The following is a 27,813-nucleotide window of genomic DNA, read 5'->3' on the forward strand; positions in this document are numbered from 1 at the left end:
GTGCAAGGTAAGTGCAGACAAGTGCTGGGAAGGGGGGGCTGTAGGGATACAGAGACAGTCCCGCAGTGCAGGGGTTGCCAGGGAGGCAGTGCAAGTGGAGAGTGGCTGGGCCCAGGACCGAGGTCGGTGAGAGTGGCCAAGTATCAGATTCAGTGCAGAATTTAGTGAAGAATTTAGCAGGGGAGAGGGAGAGAGAAAGCAGAAGCAAAGAGGAAGGTTTTGAGGTGCTTCCGGAACCGGAGATGGTTCTCCTCAAGTTTCAGGGAGGCAGGAAGGCTGTTCCAGAGGGAGGCTCCTGCCGCGGAGAGAGATCTACCCCCAGCTCGTTTGTTCGAGAAGCGGCTGACCCTGAGGGAGTTGGAGACGGATGAGCGAAGGGCTCGGGAAGGAAGATATTTAGGAAGAGAGAGTTGCAGGTATTTAGGCCCCAGGCCCCAGAAGGCCTTGTGGACAATGCAGAGGGTTTTGGACTTAATCCTCGCAGCCGCTGGGAGCCAGTGTAGAGATTTCAGTCCTGGAGAGATACGGTCCCTGGGCTTGAAGCCAAGGACAAGTCTCGCAGTTCTGTTCTGGATGAGTTGCAGAGGGCGGAGAGTGGAGGCAGGCAGATTAAGATGGAGACTGTTACAGTAGTCCATGGAGGATCAAATACTAAACACTGTAAATCTGATATATGATTAAAGCACATTTTTATGAAAAATAAACAACAAATGCAGGTAGGGTATTACAGTGACTCCCGTCTAAAAAATGTAGGCTAACTAGTGAGGTAGATCGGGTCTGTATACAAATTTCAGATCACATGGAGAGATTTCTCGATTGTAATACCCAAAGAGCACTAGCCACTGCATAAGCACAATGGCCTATGTATAAATCTTTGGGTATTACAAATGAGAAATCTCTCCGCTTGATACCCCTGGAAGTACACCCATTGCAAATGCAATGGGTGCTTACCTCGTGACCATGACGAGCGATCCTGTATGTTCTGCCAACTCTTTTGCCCAAAGACGTTAAAAGATAGGCAGACTAAGCGGTGGGTGGCCTACGGGATGCAGGTCGAAAGTGGTTCCCCCGTTGGCACTGTCAACTCGGATGACGAGGACTCCAGTGACAGCCTTAGCTCCGACCTGGAGGCCATAGACCTTTCAGTGGAACCTTTCGATTCCCAGGTGCCCGGCCCGACAGACAGACCACCGGTGCCATTATGTGGAGTTCATACACGCACCACCCAAGGATAAGCATACCCCCCCCCCCCAAGCTTCCTCGACGGATACGTCGAAGAAGCACCATATGCCAATAGGCCCGCCAAAGACTTCTACGGTGCCTGCCGAACCTCACCGTCCGGCGCCCTCCCCGCATCCATCCTCTTCGCCTTGTGTTTAGGCATTCCACTCATAAGGGCATCTTTTCTAAAAAGCACACGAGTGCCGACACGCTGTCTAAGAGAGCGTCAGCTCCAAAGGTTTCGGCAGAGCCGGTAACCATGATGACGCCTACAGGAATGCCAAAATCCCTTATACAGCCTCTGAAGTTACGCGAGAGTCCCGCGGCTATTGTTTCGGCAGTGGAATAACCTAAAAGCACCCCCTCTTGTTGAGAGAAGTACTCTGAAAAAGCCCCCAGCCCCTCTCTAGGGCTTTATCTGATAATTCCCCTTCCTCTAGAGAGCCTTTTCCTCCTCCGGACACCTCTGGTTCATGCCTCTGGACCAGAGAGAGGTTTGAAAATTGGATGGACAAAATGTCACAATTTATAGGCTTTTCTGAAAGGTTCATTACTCCCAAGGGACTTGGGGAGGAGGACTTCAAACCCAAACACAAACTCATCACGAAGAAGTATTTGAGTTTCCTGAGCCAGAGGGAACATGAGAATCCCTATAGTCTTGAGGACAATCCTTTTGGGCAGGACACAATTGACCAGTGCGCAGATTGGGTACATGATCAACCAGCAGATCAAGGACCTTAGCTTCTCCAGCATTGGATCTTTCACAGATTCAGATGCTTGAATATTCTCCGTCGTCAGACTGGGAATCCTCAGTGATAAAAAATAATTATAACATTTTTTCATATACATCCCTTCTCCCCTAGAGAATGCATGTAAATACTCCATTGTGGCCTATGAGCCATTCTATTGTGTAGTCCCTCCACCTCACTTTGGTCCTTTATGGCCCCAACCAATGAGGTGACCGGATTTAAGCTCTGCCCCAGTCAGCCATCTTCAGATTTTTCACTGCAGTCTATCTGACAGAAGGAATCCTCCAGCTCTCTGAGCTTTCAAATTTGTTTCACCTTTTGTGTAGTCTATATTTTTGTAATATATTCTACTGTTTTCCCTTCCTTAGGGGCTTTCAATTCTGAGCTTTTGGGCTCTGAGAATAATTTTTCTTGCCACTATTTCGTCGAGTGAAAGTTCTCCTCAGCATGGCTGAGCTTCAGTCTGCCAAGAAGCCGTCACTGTTTAGGAACTGCACGAGGTACAGGAAGAAACTGGTCTACATGAAGGACCCACATAACCACTGCATAAACTGCTTATATCCACATGACATCAATAAATGTGACATTTGCATGTATTTCTCCACCAAAACCCTGCAAGACCGACACAGGATACTTCTGTTACACCTAGAAGCCAAAGGTCTGTCCTCTGACGAGGAGTCTGCCAAGACCGCTCCTCTATCGTCTACTAAACCATCTGAGAGAAAAACTTCTAAGAGAAGGGCCTCTTCAGTGGAAAGGAGTTCCTCTCCCTCTCATAAGGCTAAATGAAAGTTGAAAGCCACTTCTTCTATGCCTTCCTTGGACTCAGGACACCACAAGGCACGTCGTCCTGAAGAAAAAACCACCTCCAAAGGTAAGGGGGCGTTTTCAAAAAACCAGTGGGGGGAGAGGATCAGTCGTCCACAGAGAAGCCGTCCACGAGTGGCAGCGACGTCAGGGACTCGCCATCGACCAAGCCATCGATGAAACCACTATCAACTACGACAACACTCCAAGCCTCATCGTCCACAACCAAATCCTCGTCGTTGAAGTCATCGTCCACGAAGCAGTCGTCGATGAAGGAAGCTCCTCACTCGTCGGCGAAGCTCTCGTCCTCGAAGCACTAGTCGACAGATCAACCAAAGTCTTCTTCCACAAAACACCGTCTGCGAAACTGCCATCGACGAAGCCATAGTCCGTGAAACCACCGTCGACAAAAATACTGTTGACGACTCCGAAAAATTCTGTGTCCTCTGAAGAAGTAGAACCCACAGCACCATTCGCGGACGTCACGGATAAACCATCCAATGTGAGCAGTCTCCACAAGTCTTTGGGAGCAACGTCTCCAATTTTACACACGCCTGAGCCAGTTGGAGCCCAACTGTCCCCTTTAAAGGAGATGACAGAACTCCCGGACGTCATTCTTCAGGAGGAGTTCAGACAAGGAAATTCTTGGTGAGCAACCTTTCCTCATTCCTAAGGAAAACAGCCCTCCTTGGCAACCGGATTCAGATGACATTGCTGATCCCTATGACCCGGTGCTCATGGTATCGATGCAAAGAATCATCGAGTAATTTAACAGGCGCCAAGAGCAAAAGAATAGGTCTTGTGTGCCGAAGGAACCAAGAACCCCCCCTGAGGGATGCTTCACCTCGGCATAGCACGCCCAGACACTCCCCTTCCAGGAGTAGACCACAGAGAAGAGCACGATCACCTGAGCCTCCAAGGAGATCCAGGAGCAGAACACTCAGTGCTTCACAGACAAGAGTCCTCTCTCCAACATCACCGCATAGACCTCGATCGCCAGTCCGAGATCCAACTACGGTACCTTCATCTGTGTCAGTATCTGATTGGCAAGAGGACCCGTTCAGGGACTTCTCGGATCCTGAGGAAGGGGAGATTACTCAGGAGCCTGATGCTCCCAGTGAATGGGATGATTATATCGTCGAGAAACCCAGGAAGAAAGACTCCCCAGGTGATTCGTCACCTCCGGACGATTTGGTATCGTTTCATACTATAATTGGTAAAGCTGCAGACTTGTTCAAGATACAAGTTTCATCGGAAGAGAAGAAGTCAGTGCTTTATGAGCACAGAGACAAACAAAGAAGAACGGTTACCACCATTCCTCTTCTCGACACCATATGGGAGTCTGGGTCAAAAATACTGGCTACATCTTTATCCACACCTGCGTTGGTTTCAAGACCTAAAAAGAAGTACAAGGCACCTGACTCGGCACAGCTTTGTTTAAGGGGTCATACTAAGCCAGACTCAGTCATTTCGGTAGCGGTCAGAATGAAGTTAGCCAACCCATCATCACCACTGTCAGCACCGCCAGATAAGGAAGGTCGTAAGCTGGAAGCCATGGGTAGAAAGTTGTCTTCCTCAACATCTCTCACGATTAGAGCGGGCAACGCATTAGCCATGACAGCCAGGTTTGACCACAAACTTTGGCTTCGCATGTCCAAGCGGACCAAACACCTACCCTCAGATCTACAGGAAGAAGCCAGGTCCATCATTGCGGACGGAGAAGCTACGTCAGACCACATGATCGACGCTGCCGTCGATGTGTCTGAGTCTGGTTTCAGACAAATGGCCCACGGCACGGTGTTAAGGAGACAGGCATGGATGAAGGCCACGAATTTCAGGCCTGAAGTGCAGGCACAAATTTTGGACATGCCCTTCGACGGGCAAGACTTATTTGGCAAAAAAGTGGATGAACTCCTAAAAGGAATTAAAACAGACACGGACACAACTCGAGCCATCAGTTCCTTGAAGGATAAATATAAAGACTGCAGGTCTTTTCTGCCCTTTCGAGGTTCAGCATCAAAAGACAGAGGATATACGCGTTCCTCCTATGGTCAGAAATCGCAAGGTAATATCAATCCGCCAACAGGTATTCCCAGAAAGGAAGGTGCGGCTCTTCCCAAGGTAAAGCACAGAACAAACAAAATTGACCATTCGATTCTTCCCCCTCTATGTCGAACACTTGTGGGGGGGAAGGGTAAGCACATTTTTTTCAACGCTGGACTACAATAACATCGGACAAGTGGGTATTACAGGTGGTCCGCAATGGTCACACCATAAAATTCCTAGACCATCCTCCATCCCTTGCTCCTACCCCTCGCAAAGTTCACATGCTGCAGCACATCATGACAGAAGTTAAAAAATTACTGCACAAAGCAGCTATAGAGCCAGTTCCTTATCCACAGAAAGGAAAAGGTTTCTATTCCCGATTCTTTCTTATCAAAAAGAAGAATGGTCAATGGAGGACCATTTTGGACTTAAGGGCACTCAACAAATACATCAAACTCATCAAATTCAAAATGATATGCAAGGCGTCTTACCATGGCTGAACAAAAACAACTTCCTAGCCACTCTGGACTTAGAAGACGCATGTTTCCACATTCAAATTCATCCTGCCCACAGACAGTTCCTCAGGTTCGCTATAGGAGACCTACATTTCCAATTCAGAGTACTCCCATTCGGGCTAAAATCGGCATCAAGGGAATTTACCAATTGTCTGGCGCCCGTAGCAGCGAACCTCAGAAGGTTGGGAACTGAGGTCTTTCCATATTTGGATGACTGGTTGATAAGGGCAAGCTCCTCCAGTTAGGCTCAATTGGCAGTATCGAAAACGGTAAAACTCCTAAAAGGGTTAGGTTTTTCGATAAACAACATACAATCCTGCCCAGTACCCAGCAAGACGGTTCTCTTTCTGGGGGCCGAGTTCGACACCACCATTCCCAGGGTAAGACCATCGGCAGACAGAGTAACAGCCATCCTCTGCTCGACATCATTGTTCCTAGAAAAAGAGACGACCACGGTACGTTCTTTCAAATCCCTCCTGGGCATGATGTCCTCATGTATATTTCTCATACCAAACTGCAGACTTCGCATGAGACCAATCCAGGAGGCCCTGGACCATCAATGGAAACATGCCATGGGTTCATGGGAAGATGTAGTCCAGATACCGACGGCAGTGCACAAGGCGCTTCGATGGTGGAATACTCCACGGAACCTGCTTCAAGGGATGCCATTCCAGGCACCAACGTCTACTCTTCTCCTAAGGACAGATGCGTCCCTTTCGGGATGCGGAGTGCACATGGCGGACCTCCAGATAAAAGGGGCTTGGTCAGACCAGGAATCACAGCTCCACATCAATGTCCTAGAGCTCAGAGCGATACGTTGGGCTCTAAAAGCTTTCCTTCCAGTAGTGGCGGGACAAGTCTTGATCATCCAGACGGACAATACAACCTCCATGCAATACACAAACAAGCAAGGGGACACGAAGTCAGAGATCTTATCACAGGAAGCTCAACTACTATGGTCATGGGCCTGGCACCACAAAGTCCAGATATGGGCAGGACATCACCCGGGAGTGGACAATGTCTTAGCGGGCAAACTGTGCAGGGAGTACGCGTCATCCCACGAATGGGAGTTAGACGAAGGGGAAGTTGAACAGATTTTCTCCGTTTGGGGCCATCCACAGATCGACCTCTTTGCCACCATAGTCAAAAGAAAATGTCATGCATTCGCCTCAAGGTACCCGGAGCATCAGTCAGCAAGAGATGCATTCTCAGTGGACTTGAAAGGGAAGTTCCTTTATGCCTTTCCCCCCATTCCACTCATAGCCAGAGTTTTGCGCAGAATGAAGGAACAGGATTGCTCCATGATCCTAATAACGCTGGACTGGGCGCGACAGATCCGGTACCCGACTCTGTAGCATCTATCCCGGTGGCCTCCTATTCGCCTCCAGGCACATCAATACCTCTTGACTCAGCAGAACCACAAAATCCTCCACCACGACCCAGCGAGCCTCTCCCTCTAGGCTTGGTTCCTGAGCAGCGCAAACTCATGAACTTGAACCTTCTGGCGGACTGCTGGGACATAATCAGGGCCTCTAGAGCCCACTTGACAAGGATCACCTACGTACAGAAATGGACCTGCTTCTCTAAGTGGTGTGAAGCATCTATGATTAACTCACTTACAGCTTCAGTAGAACAGATACTACCTTACTTATTACATTTGGCTAAGACAGGTCTCTCCCTATCCTCCATCAAAGTTCACCTGTCGGCCATATCGGCATACACGACGACTCCAGAAGCGCAGTCATTACTCTCTCTTCCGGCCATCAATATCTTCCTGAAAGGGTTGATGCTTACTTACCCTCCTCGCCCTCATCAGTTTCTTCCTGGAGCCTAAACACTGTACCAACGGCCCTCATGAACCCATTCACAGATGGGAAATAAAATTCTTATCTTGGAAAATGGCTTTTTTGATAGCCATGACTTCGGCCAGGAGGATCAGTGAATTACAAGCCTTATCTTCAGAACCTCCTTTTACCTTGTTTAAGCAAGACTGCATCATTTTAAGGACACACCCAAAGTTTCTGCCCAAGGTCTTATCGGAAATGACACTCACAGAGTGCATTGTTCTACCATCTTTCTTCTTCCGGAACCATACCTCGGAGGCTTTACATTCCCTAGATGTGACTAGGGTTTATAAATTCTATTTGCAGAGAACTAAGGAGTTCCGGTTATCTAACAGACTGTTCATTGCCTTCGCTCTCCGCACAAGAGAGCAGCATATCTCCAAACAAAGTCCGGCAAGATGGGTCTCGTTATGCATCACCCATTGTCATCAATTGAAGGGCGACCCCCCTCTCCAGACCGCCTTCAGCACACTCCACCAGAGGGAGAGCGGCGTCAGTAGCGTTTCACGCCGGAGTACCCTTGAAGGACATCTGCAGAGTCGCTACCTGGAGCACTCTGCACAGGTTCGCCAAACACTACTGCCTAGCAGAAGATGCCAACAAGGAATCTGCAGTTGGACAGGCAGTGCTCCGCCACCTCTTTGCCTAAGGTAGGACCAGCCTCATTTCCCTGAGTATGTAACCGTTGTGTTGCTACATGCTAAATGTTTGTCAGAAAATACTTTTCTGCATCATGCTTATATTTGTATATATGTATATGTTGGTGGCATGCTTTAACTGTTTGGTATTCTATTCAAGCATCTGAATCTATGAAAGATCCAATGCTGGAGAAGTCTTAGTTACTTACCTGTAACTGTATTTCTCCAGCATTGGAATCTTTCATAGATTCACATGCGCCCACCCGTCTCCCCTGAGAGGCTGCTCCTACGCTCAGCACCCATCATACTGTAGTTTCTACAGTTCTAAATCTGAAGATGGCTGACTGGGGCAGAGCTTAAACCCTGTCACCTCATTAGTTGGGGCCATAAAGGACCAAAGTGAGGTGGAGGGACTACACAATAGAATGGCTCATAGGCCACAATGGAATATTTACATGCATTCTCTAGGGGAGAAGCAATGTATATTGAAACATTTTAATAATACATTTTTATCACCGAGGATTCCCAGTCTGATTACGGGGAATATTCAAGCATCTGAATCTATGAAAGATACCAATGCTGGAGAAATACAGTTACAGGTAAGTAACTAAGACTTTCCCCCGCTCCATCTCCTAGCCAGACGCCATTTGTCTGGACTCGCCCTCCTCGCCTATTGATGACCAAATGGATGTCAATGCCATGCTAAAGAGGGCCGCAGACCACTTGCAAATTGCCACTCAGGAAGCTGTTCAGGACTCTGATTTTGTTGAGGACATTCTAAAGGAAAAACCTCCCACAAGTCAAGCTATTCCCCTGCTGAATTCCATTAAGAAGTGCCTTGCACCTTCCTTACTGTCCTCTTTCCTTACAAGGGCTGTCAATCCTCTGGTTGAGAAACAGTTTCGCTCCTCTCCATCTGACCCTATGTACATTCGGGGGCATGCCACACCAGACTCTCTGGTTGTTACAACCACCAGGAAAAGGGCTGGGCTGCCACTGTCTATTGAAGAGGCTCCCCCAGACAAAGACTGCAAGAAACTCTGTGCCCTTGGCAAGCACATCACCACGACGGCAGCATATCCTACCAGAATTGCAAATAATACTACTCTTCTCACGAGTTATAGCGATGTGCAGTGGAACCTGCTTCAATAAGGCCTCGAAGAGGTTCCTGAACACGCACAATCACACCTGCTGGCGGTCGTCTCTGAGGGAAGGCAGGTGACCCACAACATCCTTAAAAACATGTAGACACAGCAGAGACAGCGGGACACACTCTGGCACAGGGTACTCTTCTCAAGAGCCACGCCTGGCTACAAAATTCAGGTTTTAAGCCAGAGACTCGGGCCTCCTTGATAAATAAACCTGTGGAAGAGTCAAACTTGTTTATTAAGGCTGTGGATGATGCCTTGGAAACAGCAAAAAAAGAGCATGAGACACTCCAATCTCTCAACCAAATCACAGCCAAACCTTTTCAACAGCGAGGAGGTGCAAACTCTCGCCGTTCCTTCCGGGGTCAGTCCTTCTCCCGATCTCCCCACAGACAGTATGATGCAGGAGGTACCCCATGGTGCTCCAGAAAAAGGTTCTGCTGGCAGCAGCCAATACCAGCAAAGGGGGCAGCGTAGAGGCAGAAACTCCTCCCCAAGAGGTTTCCCGGCCTCCCCATTACAATGACTCGCCAGTCGGGGTCCCCTATCATGCCTCCCTGGTCGGTGAACGGTTGTCATCATTCCTTCACTCATGGGGGGGGTCACATCAGACCAGTGGGTGCTCAAGACCGTCACCTATGGTTATTGCATCGAATTGCACCGGCCACCTGCATACCATCAATTAAAGAGCAGACGCCTATCACCAGCACACCTGCAAATCCTGCTGGAAGAGGTGCAGATCCTTCAGGAAAAGGGCGCCATAGAAGTTGTCCCCATTCATCTGGTAAACAAGGGTATTTATTCAGTGTTCTTCCTTGTACCCAAAAAGGATCTGACCATGCGCCCTGTGTTAGACTTGTGCCCAGCGAACAAAAATGTCAAACCGCAAAAATTCTGAAGGACAACATTGCAGAAAGTAATCCCACTGCTGGTGCAGGGGGTCTACATGGCAACATTGGACATGAAAGATGCATACTTTCATATTTCAATGTTGCCAGCACACAGAAAGTACCTAAGGTTCATGGTAGAAGACAGGTACTATCAGTTCAAGGTCCTTCCGTTTGGCATTGCCTCAGCCCCATAGGTGTTCACGAAGGTACTGGGGGTAGTAGCTGGTCACCTGCGCAGGCAGTCCAACCCAGTCTACCTCTTTACCTCGACGACTAATAACGGGGGATTCGTATGGAACATGCCTGACAAATACCCAAAAGACGGTAGATCTCCTCTTCTGTCTAGAGTTCTCGATCAACAAGAAAAAGTCCAGCCTAGACCCCAGCCAAGTCAAACAGTTTCTGGGCGGTCTATTTCGGACCAAAGACAGTCTCGTCTTTCCCTCCAACGAGAGGGTTTAAACATGCTGTTCCAGATCCCTCACTATGTAGCCAATCGCGAGGTGACCGTACGCAAGGCCATGAGACTTTTGGGGATGATGCCAGGGATGATGGCCTCCTGCATCTACCTAGTTACACTCGCACATCTGCACATGCGCCCCACGCAAGCGTGGCTCTCGAGCCAATGGTGTCAAACCAGCGGACAATGGGACGCACTAGTGGTTGTCTCGGCAGCCCTCGTTCAGTCATTTGAGTGGTGGTCAAGGGACAACCTCGTGCACGGGAAGACCTGCACCAGACTCATCTCTGACGGGCTATGGTGGCTCACCTCCTTCATCAGACGGTGCACAGCATGTGGTTCCCAGCGGAAGCAACCAACCACATAAACCTGTTGCAACTGCTAGCAGTGTTCAAGGCTCTGAAGGCATTCCTAACACACCTCCAAGGAAAGACAGTCCTAGTCCTCACGGACAGTACTACGGCCATGTATTACCTAAATAAACAAGGGGGCACTCACTCTCCACGCTATCCAAACTGTCACAGAACATATGGAAATGGGCTCTCGGAACACAAGATGTTTCTCCGTCACAACACGTTCCAGGGCAACTCAATATTTTGGCTGACATTCTCAGCAGAGACTTTCCATTACCCGTAGAGTGCGAGTGGCAATTACACGCAGAAAATGTTTTCAACGTTTTCACACGCTGGCGTGTCCCAGAGATCGACCTGTTCACAACTCTGGAGAACGCACAATGCCAAGATTACGCCTCCAGGTACCAGCAGAACCGCTCCAAGGCGAACAGTCTCTGGATAACATGGTCAGGAAAATGTGTCTACGCTTTTCCCCCCGGCTCCCCTGATCAACAAGATAGTGCACAAGATGCACTACGAGACAGTCACAATGATTCTGGTGGCCTTGATGAGGGCCCGCCAACCTTGGTTCTTCCATCTCATGGCAATGTCAGTCTCCCCTCCCAGAAAGCTGCCATATCCCTACAACATGCTGTTGCAGGACAGGGGGGAAACACTTCATCCATGCCCTCAAACTCTCAATTTAGCAGCCTGGCTCCTGAGGTCACAGAGTTTGGGCTCCTCCAACTCCCTCAGGGATGTATGGACATACTCGGGGAAGCACGAAAACCCAACACCAGACACTGCTACTCCAACAAATGGATGCGCTTTGTCATCTGGTTTAATGGCAAGAGCATCAATCCGATTGAGTGCACACCTACATATATTGTCCTGTACCTAATACACCTGCTAGATTCAGGCCTTCTTTTCAATTCCCTAAAAGTCCACTTAGCTGCACTTTCGGCATACACCACGTCCCAGAAGAAGGTCTTGTGGTGGAAAATTCCAGTAATAAAGGCTTTTATGGAGGGGGAGAATGCATCCCCCTGTTTCTAACCCAGCTCCCGGATGGGACCTGAACGTGGTAATTACAAGACTAATGGGACCTCCCTTTGAACCTATGCATAAGGCTAGCCTTAAAGCACTCCCCTACAAGACCGCCATCTTGGTGACAATCACATCAAAAAGGGGAGACCCATTTGTCACAATTCACAAGAATAAGCTGGTTCTGCGCACTCACCCCCGATTTGCGCCTACATTTATTTCAAAGTTCCATGTGAACCAGTCCATAGAACTACCCACCTTTTTCCAGAACCCCACTAATGTGGCAGAAAGAAACCTGCACACACTAGATGTGAGGAGAGCGGTGATCTATTACCTGGGAAAGACAAAACCACTAAGAAAGACAAACCAGTTTTTTGTTTCAGTGGCAGCTAGTAGAGAGTGTGTCTGTAAATCATCTATTTCAAAGTCGATGCTGAATTGCATCACACTGCGCTACACTCTTGCCAAGAGAGATCTTCCCTTCACACCTAGAGCACACTCTACTCAGGGCACAGGGTCTACCATAGCATTCATTGCACATTTTCCTCTTGAGTCTATTTGTAAAGCAGCAACCTGGAGTTCTGTACACACCTTTACACAACACTATTGCCTAGATACACATTCTAGGTCTGATTCTCAGGTGGGGTAAGCGGTGCTAAGACATCTCTTTGCTACAGTTCCTTCACACATCCCACCACCATGTCTGGGTACTGTTCGCTAGTTTTTGCACAGCATGTGATTCACGAAGACACAGAGGAAAGCCCAGGCACCGGGTGTGGGGAGGGTAGTGAAGGGGAGGTGAAGACCGGCAGGCGGGAACAAACTCCCCAGAGACAGTACGAGGGTCAGGACCATCGCATGGAGGACCTGCCGGGACACAGAAAGTATACCCAAGCAAGTGTTCGGCCGCGTTTAAACTCTCCCCCCCCCCCCACCCCTCGACTTGTAAGGGAAATTAACGGCACTCTGGCCTGGCGCTGATACTGCAACAACGAGTCGGAAAGAGTGCAAAGGGACTGCCTGCGCAACCACAGCAATATTGGGAGGCACAGAGACGGACCTACAACTAGAGAGGCACATCTGCCCTACCACATTGAGCCTTGAAGCCCCACTGAGCATCAAAGAGGTTCATTACATGGGGCAAAGTTGGGGAGGCAAGCGTGGACTTGTGCTATAGACAGATTTGCTTTCCTGAAAAGCGGGGAGTGCCTGGCTTACATAAACCACAGGATGTCCAAATCAAGGGGGAAAGACCCAGCTGCCCCCTCCTAAAAAGGGTCAAGAAACCCCAAGACACTAGCCTGCAAAAAATAATATGGTTGCAAGACATGGGCTCCCCCCAACAGTCGGAGAATAACCAGGGTCAAGGGGAAAAGGGGACCCCAATCTAGAGGACCACCCTGATCAGACAATAACTACAGCAGTTCTCAAGCAATATTTTACCGATTTTGGAGATATATTTGCTCAAACAGTTCAACGGCAGATGGACAAAATGAGGGAGGACTTGGCAGGGGCGCTCTGCAAGATATAAAAAAAGATGCAAGCAAGATTGATGAGAGGGTTGACACTAACGAGAGGGGGATTCAAGAAATAGCAGACGACTCCAGGAAAACGGAAGAGCTCATGGAGTGACTGGCGACCGCCAGCCAGACGCCACGTAGGACCTGGAAAACAGGTCCAGGATACAGAACGTTGGTATCAGAGGCGGTGCTGGACAGGGACTTGAAGGAAGCGGTTCAGAACATATTTAGTGATCTTCTGGACCCGGAAAACCCAGAAGACTTACGAGTGGACAGTCCATAGAGTGGGGCTACCATGGTCGGAAGGAGGGGATAGACCAAGAGATGTCCTAGTGGCACTTCATGACTACACCACGAAAGAGAAGATCCTGAATGCAGCAAGGAAGGCGGCCCAAATATCGTACAATGGAGCGGACATCCTCTTGTTTTAAGTCCTGGCCCAAATAACGTTAATCAAGACAAATGGCACCTGTCCTGAGAGTACTACCAGACAAAGACATTGGATACAGTTGACCGTTCCCCTTTGGAGTACTTTTTAAATGATGAGGGAAACAGAGAAGGATTGGCTCGTTTAAAGAAGGAGCGCAAATTTTGGGGATAGACCGAGAACGTCAAAGCACGAGCAAACCTCCGCAGAAGAGTCAGCATAACCCAAGGAACTGGGAATGGTCAACCGCAAGACCCAAAAGGGACAAGAAGGGGGGCTATCAATCCCAACTAAAAGGACCAGCAAAATGAGGAAAAGGGAGGTGGGGCGTCAACCGGTAAGCAACACACTGGGGACTCAGCATATGGAGGTATGTTTGGGGTGAACTGAGTTGCTGTAAACCTGGGGAGGGCAAAAAGGAGAAAAGTTAAGTCCCGGCAGGGGGTTAGGGGGGTTCAGGGGATAGTGTGAGAGGGGCCATCGAGGTACGGGTATAGGACTACCCGCAGGCAACCGTGCTGGAGTAGGAGAGAGGTTCAGTCCTCGGGAGAGTGATCCGAGGGGTGCTGGAGGCCGGTTGAATCCATCCAGCGCATGGGAAGGGGATGGGGGGGCAGGAAGGGGAGGGGAGAAGAGGGATGGTCATGAGCAATGGAAGATGTTGAGCATGAGCAACTACCTACATAATGGAGACTGAATAGAAACCCCTAAAGATGATCTCCATGAATATTAACAGCATTAATTCCCCAGTGAAGCGGGAGAAGCTGCGAAGATTTTTAAAGGAGGGAGGGGCCGGATATTATCACACTGCAAGAGACCCATGTGCAACTACGGGAAAGGGATCGAGTGAGACTAAGGGGATTCCAGCAACCCTCCCAATCCGACGAGAAGTCAAAAAGGGGGCGGGGGTCCTGATCGCACTTAGGAATAAACTTGATCTCACGATAGAGGGGTTGGAAAGGGATTCCTCTGGTAGATACTTGGCACTGCTGGTGCAAAGGAGGGGTGAAGGCTACACGATAACCACAATGTATGCCCCCAACGTAGGGCAGGATCACTTCCTACAGACCTTCTTGAATTTGCCAAGGGGCCGATAAGATTTACGGGAGATTTTATTATGGCTTGGGACCCTGGAAAAGATAGAAGCAGCAAACGGGTGGGATCACAGGGTAAGCCATCAAAGGAATTGCTAGGGAACATGGAAACACTGGGCTTGGTCGATATATGGAGGGAGAGGGAATGGGACAGGGGACAGGGAAGGCTACACTTTCTTCTCCCATGTACACTGCACGTTATCAAGGATTGATTGTCTGGTCCTCCGGGTCTTTACTCAACCGTGTCACGAACATGGAAGTGGGAGCTATATGTATCTCCGACCATATGCCTGCTTTTTATTTTTTTTATTTGTATTTAATCCACAAGGATTTTTTAACAAAAAGTAGAAATAGAGCATAGCAGTCGTGCCTAAGAAACGTAAATGTTTTCCTAAGAGTCAAAGAAGAAAGAAGTCTTAAGTAAGTGCAGTCGAACCAGCACTTTGGTTTTGAGGGAGAAGCATCACCTTGGTAATGTATTGCATGATGTTTACTGTTGCCAACAGCCAGCTTGGTTTATCCCCTCCTATCAATTTGTACCAACAGTTTTCCTCGTCCTGAAGGATGAAGTTGGAAAAGATGTTTTCTAGGTATAGCAGACGGATGTCCTTTGTCACAGGGCAGGTCAGGAGGAGGTGTCGAAAGGTTTCCTTTTTTGTAGTAGATTTGCAAAGTCGACAACAGTTTCCCGAAGGTAAGCCTCGGATTAACAGAACCTCGTTTGTTTCCAGGAGGTTCAGGCGGATTTTCAGAAAGAAATTACGTGCTGGTCTACTCGGGAATAATCTGGGGTAGGTTTGTAAGATGTCTAGTTTTTTGAAGAACGGGGGAAGATGGATGGTCAGTTTGTTTTTGCTCGCTGTTTCTAAGGTCTTTATCCAGTCAAGTTCCCAGATCTTTTTAGTGACTTTGACTGGGTTGCCTACAAGTTCGTCTTCATTGCTTTCCACTAAGTGTAGAAGAGCCATGTTCTTGGCTTCCCATTTGGTCAACATTTTGCAAGATCCAAGGCGAATTTCTTGGTTTATCAAACGGTAGACATATGGAGCGTCTTTCATGATGCATTTTCTGTATTACATAATGCTGTTCAAGTCAACCGTTGTTTCCAAAGATGAAAAGCTGAGTTTGCGTCTGATGAGTACGACAGAAGTTGATTTTGCTAGGCCAAAGATGGTTCTCCAGAAGATTGCTTCTAATTTGGACCATAGCTCTTTAGGGAGGTTAGGCATTGCTTCTGAGCCGTAGGTTAAAGATGGTGTCAGCTTCATCTTGTAGAAGTCTCTGATCGGAATGGAGGAATAACGTCCTTATTTGATATCTATGGCTTTCCCTTGAGCAGCCAATTTTTTTGTTTTCTCATACAGAGTATCCTGCATAGCTTTTTCTTTTGCCGAGTTGTCTAGTGTGACTCCTAGCTATTTGAAGTTTGAAACTTTTTCGACGATAGCTGAACCTAGGCGAAGAGAGATATTTTCATTCTTCTTAGTTGATTTTTCGATAATCATTTTCGTTTTCTCTGTTTATTTCCAGGTTGTTTTCCACCATCTATTGTTGTAAGTTATTGAGTTGGCGTTGGAGGCCTATTGGGGTGTAGTCTAGGAGGATCAGGTCGTCGGCGTATAGTAGTCGACTGATCTGATCTCCTCCAAGTTTTGGTGGAAAAGATCGAATTGCATTTTCGGATTCCTGGAAGTCGCCTAGATACGTTCAGAACAGGGCTGGGGCCAGGGGGCAGCCCTGTTTAACTCCTCTGGCTGTGTTGATCTTGTCAGAGAGGGTCCCTTGCTGGTTAAGTCGGGCTCGCATGGACGTATTGGTGTATAGGGCCTTGATCGGGTTCAACAACTCATGGGGGCATTTCCAGTTAGAGAGTTTCTGCCACAATCTTGAGCGATCGACTCGGTCGAATGCCTGGGTTAGGTCCACAAATACGATGAAAATTCTGGGGTGGCCTTCTAAGATCTTACTTAACAGCGCGCTCAAGATGAAGATGTTCACATTTGTACCCATATTCTTTTTTAATCCAGTCTGTAGATGGTCCTGGCAAGGGGCTTTGTTTGCCCAGACTGTAAAGTGTTGAAGAAGGAGAGAGCCAAAAACTTTGCCTATATGGTCTAGAAGGGCGATTGGGCAATAGTTTGCCGGGTCGGCCCTATAGATGGGTACAATGTTAGCGCAGTTCCATGATGGAGGAAAGGATTTGGAGGAAGCTCAACGTCCGAAAATGTCACTTAAGAGCGATGACCAGGCATCAGGGTGAGATTTCAGATCAAAGTTAGTAATACCATCCGGACCTGGAGCACGAGATGGTTTTAGATTTCTTATCAGGGCCAGAATGTCTTCTTTGTTATCTAGCTGTATCCATGAACTGTCATGTAGGATCGTGTCCTCTTGAGTAGATTTAGGGAGTTTGAAGAGAGAGTAGAAATAGGCTTCCCAAGTAGATTCTCCAATTCCATTTAGTTGAGAAGGAGGGGCACCTGCTGATGAGTGTAGAAGCGACCAAAAGTCTCTAGCATGGTTCCCGTTAATTGCTACGAGAATTTTCTCAGCATCTTGTTGGTATAAAATGTGACAGTAGCTTCTTAACCAAAATGTATAGGATCTTTGTGCCTCACAGACAACTTTTGCTGTGATGGATGGTTCTAGTTTATGAGCCTGTCTTTTTTTGTTCTTCTAAGGTCCCTCTTTTTCCGCAACCAGTTTATCGTAAACGTGTTTTTGCTGTGTCTTAAGGTGTTTATTTTTTCCATGCAGGATTTTAAATGTGATCAGTAGCGAGATGTAATCCACTATCGTTAAGTTTTCGTGGTTTTTTAAACCCCTGTAGCTGCCATTAAGGAGCTTATTGCTTTCGTTGTCATTCTGAGTCTTGCGCCTTGACAGTTAACGTCGAGATTAGATGGCATGGTTGGGTTTTTTGTAAGGTTTGAAGACCATGAGGTTTGTAGGAGATTATGATCACTTGCAGATGTTCTTGCCACTTCGAAGGATGTTATTTGTGGTAATAGTGATCTTGACACAAAGATGTGGTCGATTGATGATTTAGAGTTTCTCTTTCCCAGGTCGGAGTTCTGTTAGGATTATGGAAGACCGAATCTAAATTTGAGAACGATCTAGACTTCATCAATTTCAACCATTTAGTTGCCCTCTGTTCAAGTTGAGGTCTCCTTGGCTTGGTCGTGGTAAGTGTTGTGTTGATCTGGCAGTTAATGTTGAGGTCACCACATATCACAATATGGTCGGTTTTGAGGTTTACTTGAATCCAGTCGATTTCCGTCTCAATCATGTTAATGAGTTTCGTGCAGTCAATAATCTCTGGATTCCAATAAATAGTGATAATGACCACCAACTTTGTCAGGGTTTTGTTTTTTTCCACGTCAATTGATGACCAGTTTAGTTTAACCATCAGCATGGAATTGTTTTCTTTCAATTTTTGAGTGCACGATAAACCCTGTCCGTTGTATATAGCAATTAGAAGTCCCGCTGTGTGGTGTCCAGTGGACCCTCTTTTTGCTGCGGCGGTGTGGGTCTCGGAGCCGTCAAGGGTAGGTGTTTGGAGCAACGACGTCTCCTGCAGGCATATAATATCATAGTCACTCAAGTCAATGGAGCCGGGGACTATTAAATGAGTAAAGCCCCTGGTGTTTCATGAGCACAGCTTTATTGATTCATGGTATGTTGTCGCACGTTGGTCACTCGTAGGGATGAATACGTTGATCTTGGATGGCTATTTTTGCCGGCGTATCTTTAAGGCGTTTAGAAGCCATGACCACATAGATTGGAATGAGATGGTAGGTTGTGGTTTTGTCGTAGGAGAGAAGATCTTGTTCAGAATTTTTCTTTGGATTTTCAGAGGTTCTTTTAAGTGCGTGTTGTTTGCTTGGGGGTTAGAGTCTGAGGAGAGCTCTTGAGGAACTGTGATCCTTTGGATTTGGAAGATTGTGATGTGCGGACTTAATAATTCAATCTACTGGTTTTGCAGCTACCGTCATTGGTTTATTATGGTTGATAGAGGAGTGGGATTATTTAGTCGTTGCGTCGTATCTTGAACTCTTTAGTGTATTCCGGCAATCGGCGCTAGTTGGTCTTCGTTGTACAGGTTTTTGCACTGGTTCCAAGATTATTTTAGGTTCCGGGTTTCTGTTCTCTTTGATTTTCCTAGATGATTCTGGCAGATCGTAGCCCATGATTTGAAAGTCTTCTGTGGCTTCTCTTAGGAGGTTGTTTATGGTTGATGATGCTATATATAGATGAGAGATTGCCTTTGAGCGTTCATGACTTGGGTCAACGATCTATAGGTCCGATGATTTCACTGAGCGTAATTTGGGGATCTGATAGAATAGTTCAATTACCGCTCTTCTGTTTAAAATTATGTCGTCGTGGTTACCCGGGATCTGTTCAAGTTTGAGTATCCATCGGGGCTAGATTTTTTTTTTGGTGAATAACAGATTTTGGTCTGTAAGGAGCCTTTGAGGGTCTCTTTATCTGCTCTCTGGGTACAGGTTTCTCGAGACGTTCAGTAGATCTATAGTCACAAGTTCTCCTGTGGCATTTGTCATCGTGGTTTTTTCTTTGGGTAATGACTGGACTTGCCTCGTTTTCTTTCTTCAGAAGTTCTGTAGATCTTTCTGGAATGAGAAGCAGGGGAAAGATATTGAGCGTTGGCTCTATGATCATTGTTCTATTTCATGATCGCATGACGTCTGCGGTGCTCAAGGGTAAAGAACGGTGACTCCGGTAGGTCAGGGTTACCGTTGATGGATGGTTTGAATTGGGGGGTCCTTTTTCACATTTCCGAATTTTCTTGGGCCTCCAAGTTAGGACTAGTGGTCGAGTCAACTAGATGTTGTGTGAGGTTCATCAACTCTTCGGTCTCTAAGGATTCTTCTATTTCTCTAGGTGAATGATTGATTGTCACAATTTCTTCAATAGGAGGCGCTCAAGCTTCTTTTACTGGTGGTTTTGGCTGTGGCGCAGAAGATTTTAAGAGGCGTAGGAAAAGTCGTTTTTCCTTTTGTTATCCCCGCAAAGTGGAAAATAGGTTTGAGTGTTGATGTCACATTAGGTTTTGGTTTGACTGCTGCAGGGTTTTTGGGGGTCAGACGCCTTGGCAGTTGGTGGAGACCTTATTGATGTTAAGTCGATAAAGGGAAGAGTTTGGGTACCTTCTGATTTCTGGGAAATCCCTATTTGACCTGCTTGTCTCATAATCACTGCGGCCTCTTTGGGGCTTTCGCCTGATGGTTTAAGTTGGTCTAGGAAGGTTAATTTGGTTAACATCGAGGCTTGGATCGATGTATGGTCTTTTGAGTACGTCTCCGATAGTCTCGTACAGTTTAGTGAAAGGTGTCAGGGCAATCGTGATTGCCGACATCAAGGTGCACATATCTGGGTTTTTTTATTGCGTTTCTTTAGGTGTTGAAGAGCTTTGCGAAGGTGGTGTTGACTTTAAAGGGGATAGGTGCCATGTTGATGGTGAGCCTATTTGGGGTGGTAACTTGTTAAGTTGGTCCAAGAAATGTCTTCGTGGATGGTTGTAGTGTCCAGGTTTGTATAAAAGTTGTCCAAAGATTTCCAAAATTGTAGTCTATTTTTTGTTTTCATAATGTTTCTATTCTCGTAGGTGTTTCCCGGCTTTTCTTTCATGCATGGGTGACTTTCCCATAATGGGAAATGTTAGGTTTTCCTGTTGCTCTTTGTTGATATCGTTTTCTGCCAAAGCGGCCCGAGAGCCTCTGTTTATTAACAAATCTTTTTGTAGGGGAGTTTTAGTCCTAAGGGGAGGCTTCTCTCTGGCAGGTGTTAGGTTAGTGCTTGTTATTGGGTTTGCGGCCTCCGCTCTCGTGTTGGCATTCGGGGTGGGACTCCTATTTGAAGGTTCAGATTCTACATCTTTGGTGGTGTGGTTTGGTGGTTCTTGTTGGGGGGAATCATGGAGTTCGAGGGTGTTCGGATCTTTATTTACCTTTTGCGGTGTAGAGGAGAGCATAGGCAGAGGATTTATGTCTGGAACCGGATCACTGCTTGGTCGAGTGCCCTTAGGGGGTACCAATGTGGATGGAATATTTCCTGTAAATTGCCATTTATCCTTACTGATATTCTGATTGAAAAGATCTCCGCTTCTCATTGACGGTTGGGAAGATTTTTGGGTTACAATAGTCAGTTTGCGCGGGGGGTAATTTCATGTACGGCTTCAAGGATTTCAGCATCGGTTAGTTCTTGACATTTTTCTTGTATGGCTTTTGAATGTCTGCAAAAGAAATCTGATAGTAATTTTAAGGAGGGAAGTTCTTTGTTCCCTTTTTTGTGCCCTTTTGACCCCCGTATCCAGGTTTGTTTGTCTTTCCTTGTTTTAGAGTCGTCTTATACCTGACCAGTAATTTCATTGTTTTATTTGCCTGGGGTGGGGTCTCTGTTTCTTCAATTAGGTCTCTCACTTTACGTGGTCTTTTTTTCCCATTTGGTGGGGCTATTGGTTCTTTTTCATAGAAGCCAGTGTCCGGTGAGTTTTCTGCATTGGTCTCTGGTTGAACTTGGGCTTCCGTGGTTACAGCTGCTGTTTGGCTCGCATGTATTGTGGCTTTTATCGTTAATACGGTAATAAAAGGAGCCGCCTCTGTGTTGCTTTCACTTTCGCCGTTTCTCGCACGGCTCATGGCTTTAAGCGTCTGTGGGAGCACGGCTGTCCGCTGTTCGTGCGAACCCAAGTTGCGGCAATCTCCCTCCCCCACCTGGCGCCCACTCGCCAGGCTCCCAGGCGACTCTCCCTCGTCAGCGGAGCTCAGCCCAGGAGCCGCCGGCAAGGCGTTCACTTTGGCCAAGGCAGACTCCGCAGGACGGTGCGCCAGGAGGTCTCAACGCGGCCGCCCCTCTGGGGGACAGCGGAGCTCTGGGCACGGACAGACCAGCGCAGAGTCGAGCGGGGACCATACAGGATGCCGGGGTGTCCTTGTAGGTCTCACACAGGGTAAGTTTTTGTTTCGGGGGGGGGGAGTTGGGGTGGGGTGAGCTTTACAGTTTTTGAAGACGTCTATAGGAGGTGTTGGCATGACACTTTCTGTGTGTATTTGGTTCTCAGTTCTTGAGAGATCAGGTTGTAACTGAATGTCTGGTGTATTAATATGAATACTGGTTGATTTACTGGAAGAAGGTTCCGTTAGGGGCTCCATACGGGAGCGCAAACTCCTCAGGCGGCGTCCTGTGTCGTCCTCTGAAGCTGGGGAAGGAGTCGGCGGGGCGGCCGTGAGCTTTTAAGGAGGTAGGTAGGTAGCAGGAAACACGCCTCCTCGGTAGTGTAGACACAGACAGAAGACTGGAACAGCAGGGACAGACTGCGAGACTGCCACTCACCGCCACTCCGCGTCTGCTCCGCGGAGGTAGTGAGCTTTTAAGGAGGTAGGTCGGTAGCAGGAAACACGCCTACTCGGTAGTGTAGACACAGACAAAAGACTGGAACAACAGGGACAGACTGCAAGACTGCCACTCACCGCCACTCCACGTCCGCTCCGCGGAGGTAGTGAGCTTTTAAGGAGGTAGGTCGGTAGCAGGAAACACGCCTACTCAGTAGTGTAGACACAGACAAAAGACTGGAACAGCAGGGACAGACAAAAGACTGCCACTCACCGCCACTCCGCGTCTGCTCCGCGGAGGTAGTGAGCTTTTAAGGAGGTGGGTAGGTAGCAGGAAACACGCCTCCTCAGTAGTGTAGACACAGACAGAAGACTGGAACAGCAGGGGCAGACTGCAAGACTGCCACTCACTGCCACTCCATATGCCCATTACACTGCAACTAGCAAGGAGGGGAGGACCCCCGGGAGTGTGGAAGTGGAGCTACCCATCCTATCTCTTAAAGGACAGTATACTGAGGGAGGTGATCGGAGACGGAATAGGGCAGTTCTTCCGGGACAATGGGGAAGAGGATACTTCTATAAAGATTTGGTGGGACGCGTTCAAAGCTGCGATAAGGGGCAGGATTATGGCAATGAAAACACACAGCAGGTGTTAAGGAGCTAAGGAAAGTAGAGGGTGAACTCGAAAGGAAGTTAAAGGAGGTAATGACACAAATGGGGAGTGGAGTAAGCGGGGGAACCTGGCCGGAATATAGGGCAATAAGGGGACAACTAGAGCACTTACAGGCAAGGGCGGCGGAACGCTCCCTAGCGTTCCTTAGGCAAAAGTACTGTGTCAAAGCCAATAAGGCTGATAGGTTGTTAGCAAGGATGCTGCAAAGGGAAGAAAATGCTAAAACAATACTGAGAATTAAACTAGAAGGGGGGAGTCAGCACACACACACAGAAGACATCCTGGGAATTTTGTAAATTTTACTCCCGTCTATACAGCACAGAAGGGGAACAACTGGTATACCAAGCAGACAACAAAAAGATAGCACGAATTACCCAACAAGAAAGAGAGGTGCTGGATCAGGAAATTACAAGCGATGAGGTGAGGAGGGCCAACTCATCCCTGTCAATCAACAAATCCCCAGGGCCGGACGGGTTTACTTCTGAATTCTATACTTTCAGGGAGACTTTAATTCCTTATCTGGTTCCCCTATATGATAAGTTTGGAAGGTCAGAGAAAATTGATGGAAGAATCAAAAGTGGTTTTGATACCAAAACAGGGTAAAGACCTCTCCTCATGTGGATCATACAGACCAATTGCCCATATAAATGTAGGTACTAAGATCTACACATAAATCCTAACAAACCGGTTGGAGTATGTACTCCCCCCCCCCCCCCCCCCCCCACACCCCCCATATCATTATCACAGACCAGTCGGGATTTATCAAGGGCAGGCAGACGAGCAATAATACCAAAAGATTAGCTCACCACCTAGAAAAAGTTGGGAAGAGGGGCACGCCCTCACTCCTCATTGCACTTGATGCTGAAAAGGCTTTTGACAGGCATCCTGGTTAGTTCCTTTGATGGTTCCTTTTCATAACAAAGCAAAATCCCTCTCTACGCTTGGCAATAAATGGCCAGCTATCAGCCACTACCTCTGTCCAAAGGGGAATGAAACATGGTGTCCCCTATCGCCACTGTTATACGCCATCCACTTGGAACCGCCACTGGAAGCAGTGAGGATCAATAAGGATATACAGGGCATTAAGTTTGGAGGGAGGGAACACAAAACTGATGCTTTTGCGGACGATATGTGTTAACCCTACAGAACCCGGGAAAATCCTTGGAGGCCCTGAAAGAGGAGTTGAAAAGGTTTGGGGAAGTAGCAAGTCTTAAAATCAACCCCCACAAGTCAGAGATACTGAACCTGACGTTTTCCTGCCCCATACAGCAAGACCTCCGGAAAGAGTTACCATACAGATGGATGGAGGAATCTATAAAATATCTGGGGATCAACCTCACTCACTAATAAAATGGATACGCTCTATGCAGCTAACTATCTACATCTATTGGAGAGTATTAAGAGTAAACTAGTGGACTGGAGCATGTTAAATGTAACTTGGATGGGCAGACTCAACATGCTCAAAATGGCAATTCTCCCTTAAGTGCTATACTATTTCCTGACCCTCCCGATACAAGTTGCCCCCTCCTTCTTTCGGACCCTTCAAGAGTGTGTGGGGAGATGTGTGGAACCAGAAAAGGCTGAGGTTAGCACAGCAAGTCATGATGATGCCTGAAATAGGTGGTGAATGGGACTTCAGAGTTTATTATGAGGCGACACAGATAAGAGTGATTAGGGACTGGCTGAGCAATGACCGAGAGAAAGTATGGAGGGAGATCGATGAGGCGGTAGTGGGCGAGAACTTCGCCGAGGTGTTGTGGAAACCGAAAGGAGACAGACCGGTATATACGTTTCTGATGCTTGTTAATCGTCTTAGAATCACATGCTGTGCATACAGTCCAATATCCAGTGGTCACCGCAGAGTATTGCATTTTACTACATTCCCCTTGCCATGTACTCCACTATTCGATAATTCTCAATTTTCCCCTGGGATGAGCATGACCGGATTTAACAGATGGCAAGAAGGGGGGTGTTTCAGACTCCGGGATATGTTCGAGGGGATCCAAATTAAAACCTTTATCCAATGCAAAAAGGACTTTGGAGTGGGAGAGGAGGAAAGATACAGATATACCCAAATACGACATTGGGTCCTGCAGGGCCCTGTAAGGCAAGGGGCGACCAGAGCCTTAACCCCATTCGAAAGCTACCTCACAAGGGAATCTGGAAATGCACACCTGGTGGGGGCTATCTATTCATTGGCCAAACAGGCGGAAGAAACAGGGAAGAGAAAATATATGGAAAAATGGGAAAAATCAGGGGACATTTTGATAGAGGAAGGCGAATGGAAACAACTCTGGACACACATCCCCAAGCTAACTAGATCTCTCCAGATCCAGTAAATCTGGATAAAGATAATACTGCAGCGGCACTTAACGCTGGAAAGGCTTCATAAATTCTACAACTCTGTATCAGAAATGTGCTGGAGGGGATGTGGTATGGTGGGATCCTGGAGCCACATCTGGTGGGAAAGCCATCATATTCAGACCTTCTGGGATACAATATTGGAAGCATTAAGGTGGATCCTGGGGATAAAGGAAATTGAGTACATGAGGCGCCCACTTAGGGGACCTATCTATAAAAAAAGAGCGTAAAGTCTGTTATCCTGATGATGGCGAGTGCCCTGTCAGAGGCGCAAAGGTGAAAATCAAAAGATCCACCAACGGAGCATGAATGGGTGGGCAAGGTGTGGAATTTCGTGACCATGGTTTGGGTGTCCCATTCACTGCAAGGAGATCACCAAGGTTTCCAGGCAGACTGGGCAATAGTTATGGAGTATCTCAAGGACGGGGCGAGGGGAGCTTGGTGTTCAAAAAGAACAAGACTGCTGGGACTGCTGTAAGGGACTTGCCAGTGAATGAAAGGACATGGAGGAGAGGCGGAAGTCGGTCGAAAGGGGAACCAACAGACGGTGCTCAATGAAAAGTGGATTGGAAGTGATCAAGCTCATGACCGGATCAATGGGTGAAGTGGGAGGGGGAGTTTTGTTTGGTATGTTGTATTGAAAAGGTTAATAAAAACGATATGGAAAAAATTGTTTTTTCATTTTTGAAGCAGGGCAGAAAAAGACATTAGAGAACATTTAGTAAGAGGCACAGCAAGTTAAATATTTCAGTTGGTGCAGAGATTGGAATTTACAGTTGGGTAGGTAGGGAAGGAGCAAGAGACAATCAAAGCAGTCCGAGTGTGAAGGGAGGTGTGTAGACCAGGCAGATGTGATCCGTGATGATTACCAGAGAAGGGGAAAAAGCATGTTAATGTTTGTTGTCCGAGTGTGCAGGGGGAATGGTCAGTATGTACATTGGGAGTGTTGCCAAGAGGCAGATGGTCATAAGTTGTGGCACGGAGGGGGCTCCCTCCAGTGTCAGACAGGGGCCTTATTGTGGACCTTTGTCAGAAGTGGGACAGCCTGCCGGAACCTGGATTGGCCTTTAGGGGAAGGTGAGGGCCAATCACAGCAGCATTAGGACAGGCAGACCAGGCACTCCTGTGCACACAAAGCGAGGGTGGAATGACTCACTCTTCCTGGACACACTCTTCAGTTGGTTTTATGGCTTTTACTTTCACAGTTAACACCACCAGGGGGAGAATGACTCCCTCTTCTTGGCTTTAGTTTCACAGTTCACAATGCCAGGGGGAAAGTCTCCCTCCCCCTGACTCCTTTGTCCAATGTACCCCACCATTGACAGGACTTATACCTAGGCTTTAATGCTCACTTGGGCTAATCTTCACTCACAGGCTGTGAGACTTTGAGACTTCCTTCACTGGATCCACTGGGCATATTATCCTTCGCAAGGGGCGCCACCTCATCTGGGCTCAATTCTGTCATCTCTGGACTCATTACAAGAAACATCCTCATCGCCACTTGTAGCTGGGTTCTGGGTATGAAGAGATGACGCTGGAGGCATGTATATATTAAAGGAAAGTAGTCTTTATTTACGTTTCAGGGCTAGCTAGGAAAGGGAGGTAGGACTGCTACGCGAGTCATCCTTTACTTTTTATCTGTAATTGCTGATGCAATCTAGATGGGTCTTTCCAATTCCCTAGAGGGCTTGGCATGCCTCTGTTCCGCCTCCTCCTCGTCTCAGTCTCTCCATTGGTGGTGGTAGTCCAGTCAGCCCTGCTCTTCCTCGTCTCAGTGACTGCTGCCTCATCAACCTAGCCGACATGCATGGGAGAGTGTAACATGAAGGACTGTTGCATGGGGCAATGGGGTTTGAGGGAGATGGACCTCATGGACTGAGGGGAGGTAAAGGAAGTGGGTTAGGGATGTTGTACCACATTCTCTTGAGATGTTCCCTCTGATCCCCAGAGCGGAGTCTCTACCCATGAAATCCTCCTGCTGAGTACCCGTCCCCCTATCTCCTTCCCGGGGGACTATTGGGTAGCGGCCTCACCTACTTGGTCCCATTGGAGGGGCTCCCCGTCGGGGAGAAGTGACAACATCTCGGGATTCGTCGCAGCCTTCAAGTGTGCAGAGTTCAAATTTGTCGACATCACAACTTCCATAGCCATGGTTTTTATAAGAAGTATTTTGGAGGGAAGGGGCAGCATTCCAAATGGTGACCAACCTTTACATCCAGTTCATATCCAAGGAAATACAAGATTACATGAATCAAAAATGAATTCAATCATAAAGGTGGCCCTCTGGTGCCTTATAGATAATGGGCAAGTAGAGTGCTTGAATAAGTTTAAAGAGAGCAGTCCTCAATGCCATAGTTCCTCATCGAAAACAATCCAAACTCTGTAATGGAAGTTTCTCAATTTTTCTTACTGATACGAAGAAGAGCCAGGACACCACTGATTCTCTTTTGAGCCCTTGGCAAGACTGAAACTGCCATACCAACGGACAACAAAATCAAAATGAAATATAGGAACATCAATGAAAAAGTAAGATTTTTTGATAACAGGAAAGATGCGAAAACACAGCAATTAAATATATTTGTTTGGGTGAAAAGTACTGCTAGCACAAAAGGACAAAGAGACAAAAGCCCACTGCATTGTGCCCACTTAATATAGAAAATGTACACTAATACCATAAGAGCAAAGGAGTTAA

The 27,813-nt window shown here is 47.5% G+C and overlaps 1 protein-coding gene across 1 annotated transcript in view; it reads left to right on the plus strand.

Annotated features, from left to right (window-relative positions):
• IGF1R (insulin like growth factor 1 receptor) overlaps positions 1-27,813 on the plus strand; it is a 1,701,728-nt gene that overhangs the window by 1,300,036 nt on the left and 373,879 nt on the right. The gene's annotated exons all lie outside the window — the stretch shown is intronic.

Source organism: Ambystoma mexicanum, chromosome 11, assembly GCF_040938575.1.
Source record: "Ambystoma mexicanum isolate Mex_15411 chromosome 11, UKY_AmexF1_1, whole genome shotgun sequence".
NCBI lineage: Eukaryota > Metazoa > Chordata > Amphibia > Caudata > Ambystomatidae > Ambystoma > Ambystoma mexicanum.